Source organism: Rattus norvegicus, chromosome 9, assembly GCF_021556685.1.
Source record: "Rattus norvegicus strain SHRSP/BbbUtx chromosome 9, alternate assembly SHRSP_T2T, whole genome shotgun sequence".
NCBI classification, from domain to species: domain Eukaryota; kingdom Metazoa; phylum Chordata; class Mammalia; order Rodentia; family Muridae; genus Rattus; species Rattus norvegicus.
In genome coordinates, this window is record NC_141542.1 from 96,455,637 (window position 1) to 96,473,973 (window position 18,337).

At 42.2% G+C, this 18,337-nt stretch overlaps 1 long non-coding RNA gene across 2 annotated transcripts in view; it reads left to right on the forward strand.

The window, feature by feature from the left end:
* The first annotated feature begins 1,669 nt into the window (after positions 1-1,669).
* The window catches only part of LOC148003801 (uncharacterized), a 109,539-nt gene continuing 92,871 nt past the window's right edge, over positions 1,670-18,337 (forward strand). Inside the window, exons 1-2 of one of the 2 annotated variants that reach the window (XR_015629668.1) lie at positions 1,670-2,273; positions 17,872-18,034. This is a non-coding gene — a long non-coding RNA (uncharacterized LOC148003801). The remainder of the gene's footprint in view (positions 2,274-17,871; positions 18,035-18,337) is intronic. The other variant, XR_015629667.1, reaches the window with a different exon arrangement.

The following is an 18,337-nucleotide window of genomic DNA, read 5'->3' on the forward strand; positions in this document are numbered from 1 at the left end:
TGAATTGATCTCTCTTCTAGAATCTTGTATTATTACTACACTGGGGTGTTCTCACCATGTGGGAAAGGCAAGCCTGTGGTTGCAGAGGGCAAAACCTTATAAAAATACAGAGATTAAAAATAATGTGTGCTAGTGCCAGACTCTAAGTCCCTTGGCAAGCCATAAGTCCTCATTTGTTTGCATTTGGAGTTATGATCCTATTACCTTTTTCCTTAAGCCAGTATCAAACCAGTGATTTCTGCTTGGTTAAAAGGGCAGAGAGGGACTCAAGGAGAGGTCAGACAAGTGAACTCCTGTAAAGAAAAAAATGGAGCAATGTTGTGTGAAGTATGACAGAGACCTGGTGGTTTATGACAGTGGTGACCAGTGCATCAAGGGTTCAGGGGCCGTTGGAGTGAGGTTTTCAATCTCATTTTAATTCTAGGTTTGCAATTTCTACCTCAAGACACTTTTCATTGTTGCCATGTGGTCTGTGGACTGCTTATACTGCAGGTTATGATCACAATGAAGTTTTCTTAATGAATTAAATATTGAATAGTTGCCTCCCAGCTGCTCCATTTTGGAACCCATTAAATATTGAGTTATTTACTTTATACTGTGCATCAAATGTGTTGTGCAGGAGTAGGAAGTACTCGGAAACTGCTAATTTTCTTAGTTCTCTAACCAAGCACACGAAAGAACGATTTATTTTTATCTTTTTAAATGGACTTATCTCATTTTTAACATCTTTGAATGCTTTGCTTGGATTTATGTATATGTGTGAGCCTTGAGTGTGCCTTACTCCTGAAGATGCCACGGGATCCACTAGAGCTGCGGTTGTGGATGGTCGTGAGCCACCACATGAATACTGGGGATTTAACCCAGGTCCTCAGCATGAGCAACAAGTGTCCTTGACTGCTGAGCCTCTCTCCACTCCTTGAAAGAATAATTTCATGAAAGAAAAATCTTACCTGAGCCCATTAGTGGTCATTCGAAGGCGGGTTGGCTCCCTGTACTTGGGCAGAACATCACAGTGGTAAGAGAATGTGCTGGAGGCTGCTCTTCCCTTCCTGGAGGGGCAGGCTTAGAGAATGGGAGCACAGATGACAGCCAAGGCAAGACAACATTCCACACAACACGTCCCCAATGACCTGGTTCCTCTATTGGTTCCCCTCCTCCTACCTTTACTACCTCCCAATAATGTTATCATATTATGACCATCAAAGGACTGAGTCAGGACTTATGGCAGAGCCACCATGACCTAACAGTCTCTATAGATGCCTCACAGACACACCTTGGGGTGCTTTGCTCTCCTTCCTCTGTGATTCTTAACGCAGCTGCATTGCCCATGGAGAGCAGCCATCCCAGAAAACCAATGTCTTTATTAAACTTTCTTTGGGAATTTGTTAGAATGTGATAGAGCCAAAGCCTGTTATTAATTCAAACTAGCAAAGGTGCTTACAAGGTTGCCTTTTTACGAAGGCTTTAACTGGTCTTCTTTGCACGAACCACTGTAGGTTTGGAACCCTCTGGCATCATAAGGGCACATGACGTCAAACCACATGAGGCCTAATTAATATCAAGTTATCATTTCATGAAATGCTCTGAGGGAATGTAGTCATAATGGAAGGATTGCGACATCAGAGACACAACCACTGCCCTTTAGGGAACAGGGGACAGGAGGGGAGGTAGGCAGACAATCTCTTAGGCACTCCTGCTCAACAAGTCAGGCAAGATGAATTGGAAATTATTGTGGCCATTCACTAATGCCATCATTTTAAATTCTGAATGCCAATGGCATGGGTGGCTATTTTTAAAAACACAATTTTAAGATGAAAAGGCAGCTATTAGTGTAATGTCATTAGAATTATGGAGGGAGCAAAGAAGAAGGAGGTGGGGAAGGAGGAGATCTATTTATGTGTTGGCATCCTCTAGGAAGCTAAATTGTTTCAGAGCTAAAATTAATGACTGGGAGGTTAAAATTATTAGTTTCATACACGGAGAGAAGTAGCCATGTAGAGGTGCCTTAAATCTCGTTGATGACTAATTTTCCAGTTATAAAAGTGAAAATAAGGGCCAACTTGTTGAGAATATAAGGGCAAGACTTGGCAGATCTGAATGAAGTAAGTGCCAAGTTTCTTTCTACCTCTGCTGGGAGAATGGCAGGCATCCCTGGCTTAGTCGCCATTATGAGCATTCCCTGGGGAGCAACGGGAGAAAAGAGCCGCAAGAAGACATTACTAGACATCTATGAGCCCCTAAGAGCAACGTATCTGCTTTACGGAGTTAAAGAGGTAACCTCGGTTCTGTCTTTGGGCTATCCCTTGAGGTTTTACTCCAATAGGCTGCTCCAAATAGACAATAAAGGGAGCCTTATAGAACAGCGGGTTTCAATCTGTGGGTCTAAATGACCCTTTCACAGGGGCCAGCTAAGAACATCGGAAAACGCAGATATTTATATTATGATTTGTAACTACCAAAATTACAACCATGAAGTGCAGGGGGTGTGGACGTCACTTGTGAAGGGACAAGTGGGAGGGAAAACACAGCACCACAGGCTCCTGAGACTCCTCAGAGTCCTGATCTGCTGTATTAGATCTAAGATGGCTCCCGGATCACTGGGTGAGGCAGCAAAAAGGAACCAAGGCCACGGACACCGTGACGATGTGGCGAGATACGATCGGCTGAGGATTTAGAGGCTTGGAATTGGCAAAAACACTGGGCAAAAAACTCAGATCTGCACCCTGATGCTGGTCTCCAAGAGTCTGATTTCTGGGAATTCGTCATTAGACTCTGTCGTCTCTCACCCCTCCTCCCATCCTCAGTCCTGTTTCCTCGATGAAGTTGCAACAAAAATAATTTTATGGCTGTTGGTCACCACATCATGAGGAACTATATTAAAGCGTTGTAGTGTTAAAAAAGTTGAGAACCACTGGTATAGAGTCACCCATTTGCTGACAATGGAGGGATCTGGGGACATGCCTTTTTTAGGGTGCCTTAAGTGTATGAAATAATGGGTTTCTGTGAACATTCTAACAAGTTATATAACATATTTTGATCCTCTTCATCCATTGCCATCCGTTGTCTTCTCTTTTCCCTTCCCACAGTCACTCTTCTTTTCTGGGACATGACATTTTTGAGACCTGGATGCTATTCTAGCCAGTGTCCCCAACCTCTCCTTTGACCTTTGCCAGGAGCAACCCAGCATTCTCTTCTCTCTCACTGTGAGAAGCTAGACTTTCATAGACCAGAACTTAGTTTCACAATAATGTAGAAAGTCACTTACATTTTATTGGAGAGACATTCTCAAAACCAAATGTTACCTTTGCTACCCCATCACATTTGTACCTTAGGGGAGACATATTTTAGAGAATTAAAAAAAAACTATCAGGAATGGAGAACACCAAACAAAGGCTTGGGAGATGGGAGATGGGAGATGGGCTGGCAACTGGGTAGCAGGGCAACCATGTTGGCATGAGCAGGAAATAGTGATGATTCTGCTGTGTGCGCTTACTGAAAGTTTTCCCCTAAGCTTCTCCGTTGATGCTGCCTGCTTGCCAGCGCTCTGATCAGTGACATTTGTGTTCCTTCCCATCAGGATCCCTTGCAGCTGGTATTTAATTTCTATTCTTTAACTGTCCTCAGTACTCGTACCCCCCAGAGCATATCTGCACGATGCTGGAGTGGACGCAGTGTGTCAGAGGCACATTATTATGATTCATATCTTATACACAACAGATGACAATGTGTCCACTGTTGCCCGCCTTGACCATGGGAACCAGATAAAAGCTCAAAGCTGCCTGGCTTTCCTCTGAGTCGTCTTTGTGAGCTAATTAGTGATGTCTCCCTGGACAGTCCAACTGGGAGATCGCTTTACCATGACAGAGGGTGCTTAGGTTGTTCAAAGAGAGGAAGCCCAACTCAAACAAAACTGTGAGAAAACAAATTTTTGCAGTACAGAAAGAAGGCCAGAGGGAACTGGAAATTAAAGACAATTAAAAGAAATGGAATCCGTGGCTGTGAAAATGTTCGAATACCCACTGTGGTCTTCGCTTAAGTTCCTTTCTTTGACTGGTGTGTTGCAGATGGAATTCATTTTGATTTTTATCTCTTATTTAGGTCATGTATTTTTAATTCTAAGTGTATAAACATACTGAGGAAAAAAACTCTAGAGAATAATTTTACATATTTGTCATTTTAAACAGAATTGATTGTCTTTCTATATTGAAACAAGCCCAGAGTTATAATGAGATATGAAGTGGGGGAATTCAGTAAGTTCATATTCACACTTGATGAGACTCCAACAAAACCCACCAATAATATAAAAAACATTCCATAAGTTTTATTTTGACCCCTGGGTCATGTGAGTAAGAATGCTGTTTTATGTCCTTGAGGCAGCTGAAGCTAATTAGCATAGCATGAGTGGCTTACACACCACAGTTACTTCTGCTGGGAAATCTAAGTCAAGTTGCTGGTGACTTTATCGCTGAAAGCCATCCCCCCCATTCACCAACAATGTTCTCATTTGGTGTAAGTGGCAAGGCAGCTCACCTCTAGCCTTCTTTTTAGGGGTGTTGCCCTCCTAATCTAAGCCCCCTCCCAATCATAATAGCTGTGCAAGTTTGGGGTAACCTACTCAGTCCACTGTCAGTTGGACTGACAATGCCAACCACACAGGAGAGAAGGTGAAGCAAACGAGAGGTTCTTGGTGTGAGCTGCTGTCCATCCCTAGAAAACCAGTCAGTGTTAACTGGTGGCAACAAGGTAAATGTATTAGGAATCCTGGTCTGATGAATGCAACCTCCAGGACTGATTTGGTCAGCTCAGAACAGCACCCGAGGTCACTTTCAGATCCCAGGAGCCGGTGTATAGAGCATGTAAAATCTTAGTGATGATTTCTCAACAGCATGGTTGCTGATTCTATGGTAGATATGAGGGGGCTCCAGGTGACCTTCATTATAAACAATATGAAGTAGATATGATAATCCACCTTCCACTCTGAAAACATGACTCATTGCTTACACACTTGGGGAAAAGAGTCAAAGCCCCACCTCCAATTATATCATTGGTCCTAAATATTTAGAAGCTTTGGAGTGTATCCAATAGTTTGATTTTTTTCCCCAAAACTTTATTTTTTCCATTTCTTTTCCTACTCTCAAAAGAGGTCCATGGAATGCTCTGTCTTCAAGCTCTGCTCACAAACATCTCCCCTCCATACCCTGCTCTTCATCAGCCTTAGTCATTTTCCTAGTCTTCGTGGAAAACCTGGCATGGCCTTGCTTTGAAAGCTCCAACTTTGCTGTCTTTAAACATGTCATTTACCCCACGTAAGGGTGGGCTTCCGTGACCCACTTCTTTCTCCTGAGATGTCCTTTCAGAAAGCACTCCAGCATCACCTTCCATCATCATTCTGAACAATATCTCCCTCATAGAAAAGGGATGCTCCGACCTCTTTGGGAAGCTTGACATTCTCTAAGCCAAACGTCAATACTCCCCTCTTTCTTCTTCTACTGAATGAAAGGGCACAAGATGAGGAGAGGGAATGCAGGGCTTTTGTGGGTGTTTATTATTTAAAGATAGTGTGCTTAAGTCTAAACGAGCCGACGGATGTAGAATGCCTTATAAAATGAAAAGGCATGTGATCTCTTGGAAATCTAGCCTGATGACGTGGCTTTTATCATTCATTTCTATTAAGAGACTTGGACAATCTCACCTTTTCTTTGAAAATAACCAAAAGAAGCAGCTGAGTTTATACCATCTACTCTGGGGTTGGCAGAGGCTCGGCGACCTGACCCAAGGACTTTTCAGAGCTTCAAGTCTGAAACTCCTAGATCCCTGAAAGTTGTTACACTGACTGGTTTGTACCCCCTGCCCATCACAAGAAACTGTGCACCAATGTGTCAAGAGAGTCCCCAAACTATAAAAAGAAGCTGACTGCAAATCACAGTTAACGAATTGACATCTCACCATTGAGAAAAGTTCATCTTGGTTCCGTATGGACATAGGTATTTATTCCAGAAAATTAATAATAGGATTCCAATGCAAATAAAAATGGACCTTGAATTCCAAGGGATTGAGGGGAAGAGGAGAGGGAGAGAACATGCATTAAAAAGAAGGCTGATTTTCAAATAGCACAGTTTATTCAGAAACGGGAAGATTTGAAGTCCATCATTGCACTTAAGAACACTAATGTCACTTACTATCAGGTTTTTTATTTTGACATTATGAAACAGATTATATTGTTTTGTTTTTTAGTCAGGGTTATTCTGTGCAGCCTTGGCAGCCCTGAAACTTGCTCTGTAGACCAGACTGGCCTTGAACTCAAGAAATCCGCCTGCCTCTGCCTCCTGAGTACTGGGATTAAAGGCGTGCACCCGCACTGCCAGCAGAAACAAGTTTATTTTTCTTTTTTTCTTTTTTTTTTTAAATTTAGAGAATACTTTATTAGTTTTTGTAATCAAACCCACGTAGATAAGACCTTACATATTTAATACAGTGTGTTACCCCTGTACAAATGGAAAAAACTTAAGTTCAACATTTCTAGACCAATATGGCTGTTAATTTCTGTACAGTGCCAACTCAACACAGTAAACGGGGATACTTTTTTCCAAAGTTGACAGCACAGCTAAAGTTTCAAAAAATTCAAATTATATATCTGTATATATATATATATTTATATTTATATAAAAAGACCAGTAATAGCAGTGTGTTATGCATCAACAGCAGCAACAGCTTTTCTAGGTTCTGCAGTCATCTGAACAAAACTGTAGAGACATCCAGCACACTCCATTAAAAAAAAAAAGTAAAAAAACAAAACCCGAGAAAACAGCACAGTTCTGTTACTCTTGTGGTACCTGGCACCATTTTTTTTTTTAAATTAGCTTCTCAATCATCATCTGGAAAGAAAACATTCTGAGCACCATCATTAAAAACAGCTCTGATAAAGCACGGTCACTACTACGTATCATAAAGCAGGTACAAGCTATTTTACATCCACAGAGGTATGATACAGTACTGTCCTACATCAATAATACTAGAGGATACAATTTAAAAGGCATTATTTGAGACTTGATTCTACTTTTCCAGAAGAGGGCCCAAAGGATGGTGTGACACAGCTTTGTAAAGAAACATACTCTAGACAGGATTTCCTTTCACTAGTGGCACAGTCCTAAGGATTCATTCTCTCCATGAATGTCAGCTAAAACTGTTATTAAAAAAATGAAATATCCCTAGAACAAAACCGTATAACCACCGGATTCACATGAAGATGACCTAGTGGAGACAAGCTGGACCTCACCTTACCAACAAGCTATCAAATCTGTTATGTTTAAACAGTGAGACCTCCAAGGAAGGAGATGCCAAGTAGTGCTTCAAAGCTTCGGAACACAATCAAACACAGCATCCTTTTCAACAGAAGCAGAAGCTCATCTGAATATGCTCAAGGATGCTGACATCAACATTTAATCATCTCCTCACTCATCCAGGAAGAAGGGGAGATCAGTTACTACTGTACTTTATTGTGTTCAACCAAATCACCATGTTACAAAAATAGCAAGCTGCCATAATAAAAAATAAGGCTCCTCTATCCAGCACCAGATAGCATCATTTTACTTTCAAGCCTAGAAATTGCACACTTGTATATAAACCAACCGAAGATGAGGATTGAGAGTTCATCTTGGTGGATTTTTCCTTTGATGAATATGAAGTGTCCTTCCTTATCTTTTTTGATGACTTTTAATTGAAAATTGATTTTATTTGATATTAGAATGGCTACTCCAGCTTGCTTCTTCTGACCATTTGCTTGGAAAGTTGTTTTCCAGCCTTTCACTCTGAGGTAGTGTCTGTCTTTGTCTCTGAGGTGTATTTCCTGTAGGCAGCAGAATGCAGGGTCCTCATTGCGTATCCAGTTTGTTAATCTATGTCTTTTTATTGGGGAGTTGAGGCCATTGATGTTGAGAGATATTAAGGAATACTGATTATTGCTTCCTGTTATATTCATATTTGGATGTGAGGTTATGTTTGTGTGCTTTTCTTCTCTTTGTTTTGTTGCCAAGATGATTAGTTTCTTGCTTCTTCTAGGGTATAGCTTGCCTCCTTATGTTGGGCTTTACCCTTTATTATCCTTTGTAGTGCTGGATTTGTAGGAAGATATTGTGTAAATTTGGTTTTGTCATGGAATATCTTGGTTTCTCCATCTATGTTAATTGAGAGTTTTGCAGGATACAGTAACCTGGGCTGGCATTTGTGTTCTCTTAGGGTCTATATGACATCTGTCCAGGATCTTCTGGCCTTCATAGTTTCTGGCGAAAAGTCTGGTGTGATTCTGATAGGTCTGCCTTTATATGTTACTTGACCTTTTTCCCTTACTGCTTTTAATATTCTTTCTTTATTTTGTGCGTTTGCCGTTTTGATAATTATGTGACGGGAGGTGTTTCTTTTCTGGTCCAATCTATTTGGAGTTCTGTAGGCTTCTTGTATGCCTATGGGTATCTCTTTTTTTAGGTTAGGGAAGTTTTCTTCTATGATTTTGTTGAAGATATTTACTGGTCCTTTGAGCTGGGAGTCTTCACTCTCTTCTATACCTATTATCCTTAGGTTTGATCTTCTCATTGAGTCCTGGATTTCCTGTATGTTTTGGACCAGTAGCTTTTTCTGCTTTACATTATCTTTGACAGTTGAGTCAATGATTTCTATGGAATCTTCTGCTCCCGAGATTCTCTCTTCCATCTCTTGTATTCTGTTGGTGAAGCTTGTATCTACAGCTCCTTGTCTTTTCTTTTGATTTTCTATGTCCAGGGTTGTTTCCATGTGTTCTTTCTTGATTGCTTCTATTTCCATTTTTAATTCCTTCAACTGTTTGATTGTGTTTTCCTGGAATTCTTTCAGGGATTTTTGCGATTCCTCTCTGTAGGCTTCTACTTGTTCTCTAAGGGAGTTCTTTATGTCTTTCTTGAAGTCCTCCAGCATCATGATCAAATATGATTTTGAAACTAGATCTTGCTTTTCTGGTGTGTTTGGATATTCCGTGTTTGCTTTGGTGGGAGAATTGGGCTCCGATGATGCCATGTAGTCTTGGTTTCTGTTGCTTGGGTTCCTGAGCTTGCCTCTCGCCATCAGATTATCTCTAGTGTTACTTTGTTCTGCTATTTCTGACAGTGGCTAGACTGTCCTATAAGCCTGTGTGTCAGGAGTGCTGTAGACCTGTTTTCCTGTTTTCTTTCAGCCAGTTATGGGGACAGAGTGTTCTGCTTTCGGGCGTGTAGTTTTTCCTCTCTACAGGTCTTCAGCTGTTCCTGTGGGCCTGTGTCTTGAGTTCACCAGGCAGGTTTCTTGCAGGGGAAAAGTTGGTCCTACCTGTGGTTCCAAGGCTCAAGTTTGCTCGTGGGGTACTGCGTAAGTCCTCTCCGTGGCGGCAGCAACCGGGAAGATCTGCGCCGCTCTTTCCGGGAGCCTCCGTGCACCAGGGTTCCAGATGACGTTTGGTGTTTTCCTCTGGCGTCTGGATGTGCACAGAGTGCAGTCTCTTCTGGTTTCCCAGGCGTGTCCGCCTCTCTGAAGGTTTAGCTCTCCCTCCCACGGGATTTGGGTGCAGAGAACTGTTTATCCGGTCTGTTTCCTTCAGGTTCCAGCGGTGTCTCAGGCACAGGGGTCCTGCCGCTCCTGGCCCTCCCCTACGGGAACCCAGAGGCCTTATACAGTTGCCTCTTGGGCCAGGGATGTGGGCAGGGGTGGGCAGTGTTGGTGGTCTCTTCTGCTCTGCAGCCTCAGGAGTGCCCACCTGTTCAGGTGGTGAGGTCTCTCTCCCACGGGGTTTGGGAGCAGAGAGCTGCTGCGGGCCGGGATCCGCGGGTCTTATTTTTCTTAAAGATGTAATTTTTTTATTATATGTGTATGAGCATGTGCCTGTAGACATACAGTGCACAAGTCTGGTGCCCAAGGGAGGAAGAGCATCAGATTCCTTGGAGCCAGAGCTACAGAAGGTTATATGTTGCCATGTGGCTGCTGGTAACTGAACTCTGCAAGAGCTTCTCGCGTTCTTAGCCAGAGACATTTCTCCAGCGTTCCAGGACTCAAATTTCTTAAAGAGTCATATGTAGTTGTGTTTCACATATAATGGGTGGCTTTTTGGTGATGGTTCCTGAGTTCAAACCCTGGCTCTCCCGTAATGATGATGTAGTCTCCACTAGCTGCCTTCTATTTGGCTCACATTTCTCCCTCCTTATGTGAGGCTCGACCTTACAAAAGTGTGAAGAACCAATGGACTCTTCTATAAAAAGTGCTTGATAGGTAGGTAGCATCCACCTATGACGACTGTGTGTGACCATGGAGATACAACACAAGGGAAGACATTACAGCCACTGTCCTCATAGAGATTACAGTCTAACTGAAGAAATGTGCGTTAAACAGTCACTTGATAACTGTGACAGGTCAATACTCTCTGACCCATTTGGAGCAGTTTATAGAGAAGATGCTGTGAATGTGGTCAATGAGAGGAGAATCCTGAGGAGAAGAGGGACATCAGGACTGGGGGAAAATAAAACGCAATTGACTGAACAACACAAGAAAGAACCATGACCTCATGATGGACTCTTCTGGGCCTGAGGGATTGAATCAGCTTTTCTGGAACAGAAAAGAAAGGAAGAAGCTTTGTCCTGAAGCCACGAATTGGGAGTAAGGTAAAATTTCACAACAAAAAGAAACTCAAAACAATGCTCAAATGAGAAATAAAGAATGGGAAAGGCTGTAAGGTTTGGGGCCAAAATTAACCTTCAGCGGGCAAATGCTTCTTTTTTGATCTGCTTGTTTTGAGGTTTTGTGTTGATCTGTTTAGTAGATTTCACAGAAACAAACGGCAAAATGCAAGCCAGATGTTCTTCCTCCACACTCCAGGGACCCGAGACTGGCCTTTCCAAGTTCCCTGGAACAAAGAAGGCAAGAGACTTGATTCATTGCAGACCTAGAAGGCTTCAAAAGGATACTGCCACAGGGAGATGGAATTTGGTAGCTGGAGGGAAAGCAGGACATTCTGGAAAATGGGAAGGCAGAAATTTCAAAAATGGAAAAACAGAGACACAGATGAGAGGGAAGAGAAGTGTTGGGGTGTTTCTGGAACAACATTCTAGAGAACTGACGGGAGAATGCTCACTCTTTGAGTGGATAACTAGGTGAAGTGTTAGATGCTGTATTGGTCAGGATTTGGCATTGCATCCACCCACAATATTAGCTGCTTTAATTCTATTGTCATAGCAAAGGTCCTGAGGAAAAATTTTAACCTTCACAGGACTTGAGGCCATATTTAACTTTGTGAAAGGGGCCAAAGTGGCATCAAAAGTAGAAAAGGAAATTGTCATTAGCAAGGACAACAGATACTTTTATCATGGACTACATTGTGAGCAAAGGGTCACCAGTAGACAGTACCAAAGAGGAGTATCCTAACTTTGTATCCAAGATGTTCCCACTACTTACAGGCTGTTTATTTACACAGTTTCATTACACCCTCACCTCAATGGAAGAGAGCTCCTCATGTAGTCTACACTTAATCTTAGCCAAAAGGCCGAGAAGTGATCCTCATGTATTCTACTGATGGCAAAGAGGTCTGGCTGCCATGAAATTGAACAGGTAGGAAAGGATGGTGGCTGGGACTAAGGGTTGTGACGGCAGAGCTATAGAGGAGAGACTAGACTTATGTATACATTTAGGAATCAAGTAAATAGGACTTGCTGCTGGCTGACATGTGCAGAGGAAGCTGTGGTATGAGCTCAAAGCAGCATCCAACTTGTGGTGTGGGTTCTCAAAGAGCAACCACAGGGGTTGATTGAGCATGTCATTTACTGCAATGCAAACCACAGTAGGAGGAGTGATTTCTGGGAAGATGACAGGATCCATTTTGAACATGTGGAGATGGATCTGCTGATGAGGCAGTCCGTGGGATGTAGAGAAGGCGTTTAAATAGAAGGAAAGATCTAAGCTGTGCTAGGCTCTAAACTTGACATCTAAATGAGAGTGGCTAGCATTCAAGTTGAAGCCCAAGAACATGTATGGAAAGAAAGTGGTCCACCAGTGATTCCCTGGGGCAGCACAACATCTGAATGCTTTTGAATAGAGGGGAAAAAATCAACAAAGGAGTGACACTGGAAAATGAATGAATATCAAGAGTTTAGGGTGACACTGGTGTCAAGATGAGATGGTCCAAGAAGGTAATCTCTATGAAGAGAGAAGTTATGATTGCTATGTCAAAGATGATGGAAGGTCAACTTTTATTGGGATCATTCATGTAAAAAAAATATGTATATATATATATATATATACACACACACACACATACTGTATGTGTATATGCATGTATATGTTTTATATATGTGTGTATATGTGTGTTTTATATATGTGTACTATAGACATAAATAATGTGTATATAGACATATATCTACATATATAAACACACACACTATATATATACACACATAGATAGATAGATAGATAGATAGATAGATAGATAGATAGATATAGATATACCCACTATGCACATAGTGTACACACACACACACTCAATGTGTGTGGGTTGATGGCTATATGCTATATGTACCAGGCACATGTTACAAAGAGAATGAGAGAGATCAGCTCAGTGAAAAAAATATAGAGACATCAGAACTGGGTATGGATGGACTCGAAGAGTCAGGGAAGAATCACCTTTGAAGTTTGCTCTTCTTTTCATTTGCTTTTGAAGGTCTAGAGGCCTTTGATGATAGAATGAAATCAGTAGAGACAGACCAAGGGCATATCAAGAGTGGATAGCAATGGCCCTGAGGAGAGCAGTGGATAGGGTCATGGGCTCCACCTCTAAAGTACCCCCATCATTGACACATGGGAGGAAGATGGCAGCTCAAAATAGCGCTTTGAAGCTCTGCTTGTATCTTAGAGTTTCTTCTTTCTCTGTGAAGTGTGAGACAAGGCCACCTACAAAGAAAGGTCATTAGTAGAAAGCCTCAGCTTAAGAAAAGGCAATGTATGGAGAGAGGATTTTGGAGAGTGAAAGATGATGGGTGATAGCTGGGACATTGTGGGAGTCCCTTTGCTATTGGGAAGCCTATTGGTCATCATTTCATGGGGACATGAGTTTATTAAGTTAATATTCTATAGTTGTTCTCATTGGGTGGTTCTAGTACAGCAAAGAGGTATAGTTGGCCTCATTAAGATTTGGGGTATCATTTTCTGATTGGTGGTGCTATGTAGCAGAGGTTGAATACTGACCCTTCCTCTCATGGCATTCATTTCTATAGGCTCTTCTCAGTCTTTGTTACTAAGTCCTTCCAACTGCTATTCCTTTCAGCTTACATTCCTATTTTGAAAAGCCCACTTCATACAGAACCCTTCTCAGGTAATCTCCCCAGGTAGGTGGAAAAAATGATTCTGGTTCTTCTTTATGTTTGGAGTTTAGACTGACTTTGCAGGGTGAACCTTAGAAGATCCAAGTAGCTTCCTTCACCAGCATTTTCTGTCTTTCCCTACTGAGTTGTCCCAGTCTTCAGATCTCTTCTCCCTTACTCAGGATCACTATGCTAGACCTTCCTCTTAGCCCAATGTCCTCATGTAAAAAAGAATAGGGAAATTTCTGGGGCTGGGGATTTAGCTCAGTGGTAGAGCGCTTACCTAGGAAGTGCAAGGCCCTGGGTTCGGTCCCCAGCTCCGAAAAAAAGAACCAAAAAAAAAAAAAAAAGAATAGGGAAATTTCCAAGAGGACTGGAGACAACTGAAAGCATCACTGGGCTGTAAGAAAGATTTTTACTTCATCTTTCTAGTTCATGAGCCTGAAAGTAAGGATGGAATACAGCTTAAGGTTTTGCTTGTAGGCCCGGGGCCAGAGGGAAGAGATTACATTAAAAGGAGTTGCCTGGTCAGCATTTAGGAATGTAGAGGAGCATCCAGGAAGTACCAAGAGATAGGCAAGACACAGTAGGTACTTAGATACAAGGTTCGTTGTGCCCAGGACCTGATGTCCATACTCCAAACACGGGACTCAACTTCCTCATAAATAACTGGTCTGAGCTGCTCCTGTGGGTGAACTAACAGCTGATGACAATGATTAAGTCACCTGATCTTTTCAAACAACAATTTGATTATGTTGTATATATTACCTTTCCCATCTTGAAGATTTGACTTGTGAAGATAGTTTAGAAGACTACATAGTCACCCCCTTTACCTCCCACTGTTAAGTTATCTCCCCTCCCTTTCATGAGCCATGTTCTCTCTGTGTGAGACCATTACATGTACAGTTTCCTACTAGAATACGTCTTCTTTTCATTTACTATCTAGCTGATCAATATTCAGCTTTTCTAAGAACTTAGCTCAAATTTCTTTTATGCTAAGCTGTCTCACCTAAATCCCCCTACTGAGCCAGTTCCTCTGTTCATAGATGATCAAATAGCACTGCTATTCTTATCTTGATTCTAACTAACCACTGTTCATGGAATTGTTTTCTTCACAAGACTGTGAATCCCACAAAAGCAGGAACCAAGTGTGCTAGGACAGTATGTGGCACTTACGACTAGTCTCAGTAAATACTTATCTGTTATATGAAAAGAGTGTTCCTCCTTGGTTTGCCGTGGTGTATGGTGTATGTTTGGCTGAAGTCCTACATGGCTCAGCTGTTGAGTATGACCTGACCTCATGGGCTATGCTCCCTAGACCCTCTACTGACAGTGGGATACTGTTGGGGATTGGGGGGTGGGCTCTAAGAACTCTGATGTCCCTTTAATTACCTTTCTCTAAAGAATTCGTCTGAAGCTATTTTAGTAGTTGACTTTTGTGGTTTGGTTGTGGTTTAGTAATTTCCCTGAAAGACAGGAGCCCTGGGACTGTTTGCCTGAGAAGCTGCGCTCCCATCCTTCTTGGATAAGAAGCACAGTGTTTCTTTCAAAATGGGCCTTCACAGCTATGTTTCTTGGGCAAGAGCCCAGGAAAGGCAACAGCTGCAGAGTCCCTGTGGTCCCAGGGTGCCAGAGGTCAAAAGGTCAAGAGCCCTCCACCCACCCCAGAAAGATACCCCAGTCAATGAGGTCCAGTCCAAAACTCTTTCTCTTGGTCCCTAAACCCAATTTCTTGCTATAGAATTGGAGAACTGCCCTTTCCCAAGTGGGTAGCTCAGTAACTAACAAATTGTGTGCAGCATGTGTGTGTGTGTGTGTGTGTGTGTGTGTGTGTATGTGTGTGTGTGTGAGAGAGAGAGAGAGAGAGACAGACAGACAGACAGACAGACAGACTAGGGATTCAACTTAGCATCTCATGCATTATAGGCAAGCTCTCTACCACTAAGCTACATCCTTAGATGTGTTTCTTTCTTATGTGTTCATCAATTTCCTAAACACTGAGTGTTATGGAGAAACAAAACACAGAGTGCTTTGTGCTTCTAACAGTAAAGCAGCCTCTATATTGAATGTGTATACAAAGACACGGAACTGTCAAACCCCACATACTGTTAATCAGAATATCCTCCCTCATGGAGGTATCTTTGGCTCTTCCAGGCAAATAATTAGATTCAAAAGTGGTATAAACCAATCATGAAGAATGAGGTTACTATCTGATAAAAAAAAGTTCATTTGGCTTACACTTGGCTATCACAGTATCCAGGCCAGAGGCACCACTGATAAGCAAACATAATGCAGACTTCAGAGAGGTTCAACCTCCCAGGAAAAGTCACTTTCTCTTTAAGAGCTTGGATCCTGGCAGGGACAAGCTGTTTAGCCTGCAGAAATCCATGACATGGAGTCACAGAGGGTGAAAAGAATATAGTTTTCTAGTTGGTTCTCTGGGAGTCATGTGTGAAAAGGCTATGGCTGAGGTGCATTAGTTATGAAAATGAAGCAGCTGAAGTGAATACATATGCATCTACATATGCATCGGCTGCTACTGCAGGGATGAGACTGGAAGACCTGAGAACAACCTAAAGGAGGTGTCAGCCTTCTCTGAATGGCAGGCTTGATGGAACAATGCAGCCCACATGAGGGCTGAGAAAGAAGGGAAATTAGAAGAGATCAAGGAGAAACATAATGAAAATACGCATTATTAATGGCCTGCCTCCACCAATAAGGCCCCACCCCTTCTTTTCACCACCTCCCAACACTGCCATAATATTAGGGCATCAGGGAGAGACCCCATTCATTACCTCGGAGGTTTTTAATATCTAATTTTCTCCAGATCCTTTACTTACCTTTTAGGTAATTCTCAATATAATCAAGTTGAAAAATCAAGATTCATTATCACAGTTAAGCAATCTTTATGCAAATCTTCATTTATTCAAAGAGAAAGTGTTTAATCCATCCACTCATCCACCCATCCATCCACCCATCCCACCCATCCCACCCATCCCACCCATCCCACCCATCCCACCCATCCATCCACCCATCCACCCATCCACCCATCCATTCTTTATTTTCAACTACCCACTAACCACCAGCCAGTGGGGTTAGAAAATAAATCAGGTAAAACTTTTCCATTTCACATGTGTTTTTCCCAGACATTTCAAGTGTGTTTGCATTGTCTATGGGAGTGAATAAAAATTATTAACCTTCTAATGTATTTGGGAGCCTGTCAAGATTAAATCAAGAGGGAATAATGTAGGGGGTGATGAAATCCTATTTGATTTTTTGGACCCCACTTTTCTCATCTGAAAACATGGAACCAACTACATGTCACATGATTTCTGATCAGTCTTATAAATATAAAGTGAAATCGAGATTTTCTAAAAGGTCTGGTTGGTTAGTGTTTCTCTTTTCACTAGTATTTGACTCCAAAATGTAGTAACTTGAACTGCCATTTTGTGATTGCCCACAGCCCTGTCCACCAGCAACATAATCAAATCAGGGGATGCCTGCCCAGTCACTGAAGGTAGTCACTGGAGTGACTGAAGGTAGACTTTGCAATTCCACACTAATTGGAATTTTCACATGGTTTCTCAGAGCTTCCGGGATATTCCTAGAAACTCTGGCAAGAGATGTAAGGCTTCTTTTGAACTCCGCTTTGAAGTCTCAGAATGCTACATCGACCACATTCTGTTCAACAAAACATTTCACGAATGCCACCTCAGATTCAAGGGAAGGTGTGGCAGATTCAACCTCTCTGTGGAAGAATTGAATGGACCTCATAGAGGCAGGGTATAGATACCTTGAGAGTTAAAGGTCTCAGTGTAAGAGACCTTGTTCTTTTATCCATTGAATCACGAGGAAAATAGGTAAAATGACTCAAACTATGAGTGGCTTTAAACATGAATGGTGTTTGATATGAAAATAAGGTTCAAATTGCATAAATAGGGGACAATAAAGACAGGGTCTCTGAGGCGGTGACTCCCTGTTTCAGAAGACACTGTGAGGAGAAACAAAAGGAAACCACAGGGTTAGGTACCTGGATGATTGACTCAGGAAAGAGGAGAGTAAAATATTCAAGCTACAGTCTGTTTAGTGGACTCCTAACTTTGGGTTTCCCCTATTACAAGTGTGTAAAGACATTATTTTCCTTTCTCTGTGGCTTGGTCTTCTGTCTTTTCTGTTTGTTCACTTCTTTGTCCATGCCAAGGAACAAACTCAGTGATTCCCTAGACTCCAGTCATTACCCTCCTGCACAGCCCCCTCCTCATTACGGGTTTCTTAGCTGCAGCATAAAGTAACTCACATTCCTTTTCTTCCAGCTCAGTCCCCTGGTAAAAGGATCCCTCTGTTCTGCTTCTGACACTGTGTATGCTTCTGTGTATCACTGAGTGATGGAGAGCATTGCAAACCTGCTCTTCCATCATTGGGTTCCAAGAAACTGCTGACTGGACTCCTCTAGAGCTCCACAAAGCATTAAGAGGTTCTGCATCCCCCTTACTGAACGCACGCAATCATTTTGATGGGTTTCTTCCAGAGCTGCATGTAGTAGCACGAAGAACAACGTGATCTGCTCCTGGTGTTAGCAGAGGGTGTGCCTGTTATCTGTAACAGCTAATGTACAGCAGCTGATCAGTGCTCTCTGATGGGAATATGAGTGAAAACATCCACTGGGGATTTGGTGCTTGGCTCATGCCTTGGTAAGTCATGTACCTCACATTTCTTGGCAGGAGATGGGAACAATTTATACTGTGCATTTTCACAAGGAACTAACCTTCACCTATGACTCCCTTCCCCTTCCCCTTCCTCTCTAGTCTCTGTATGCAAGCTACTTTGCTTGATGCTTTCCTTTGGCAAGACAGCCTGTGCACAGTATGCTAATTTTGTACAGCACAGGGAGGGCAGTTGATAACTGAGGAAGATTAAAGATTGCCCTGATGACAAGTTTTAATTAGTATGAAAATGGAGGAAATCTTGCTGTGGGATGGGGAAGAGGCTTTCAT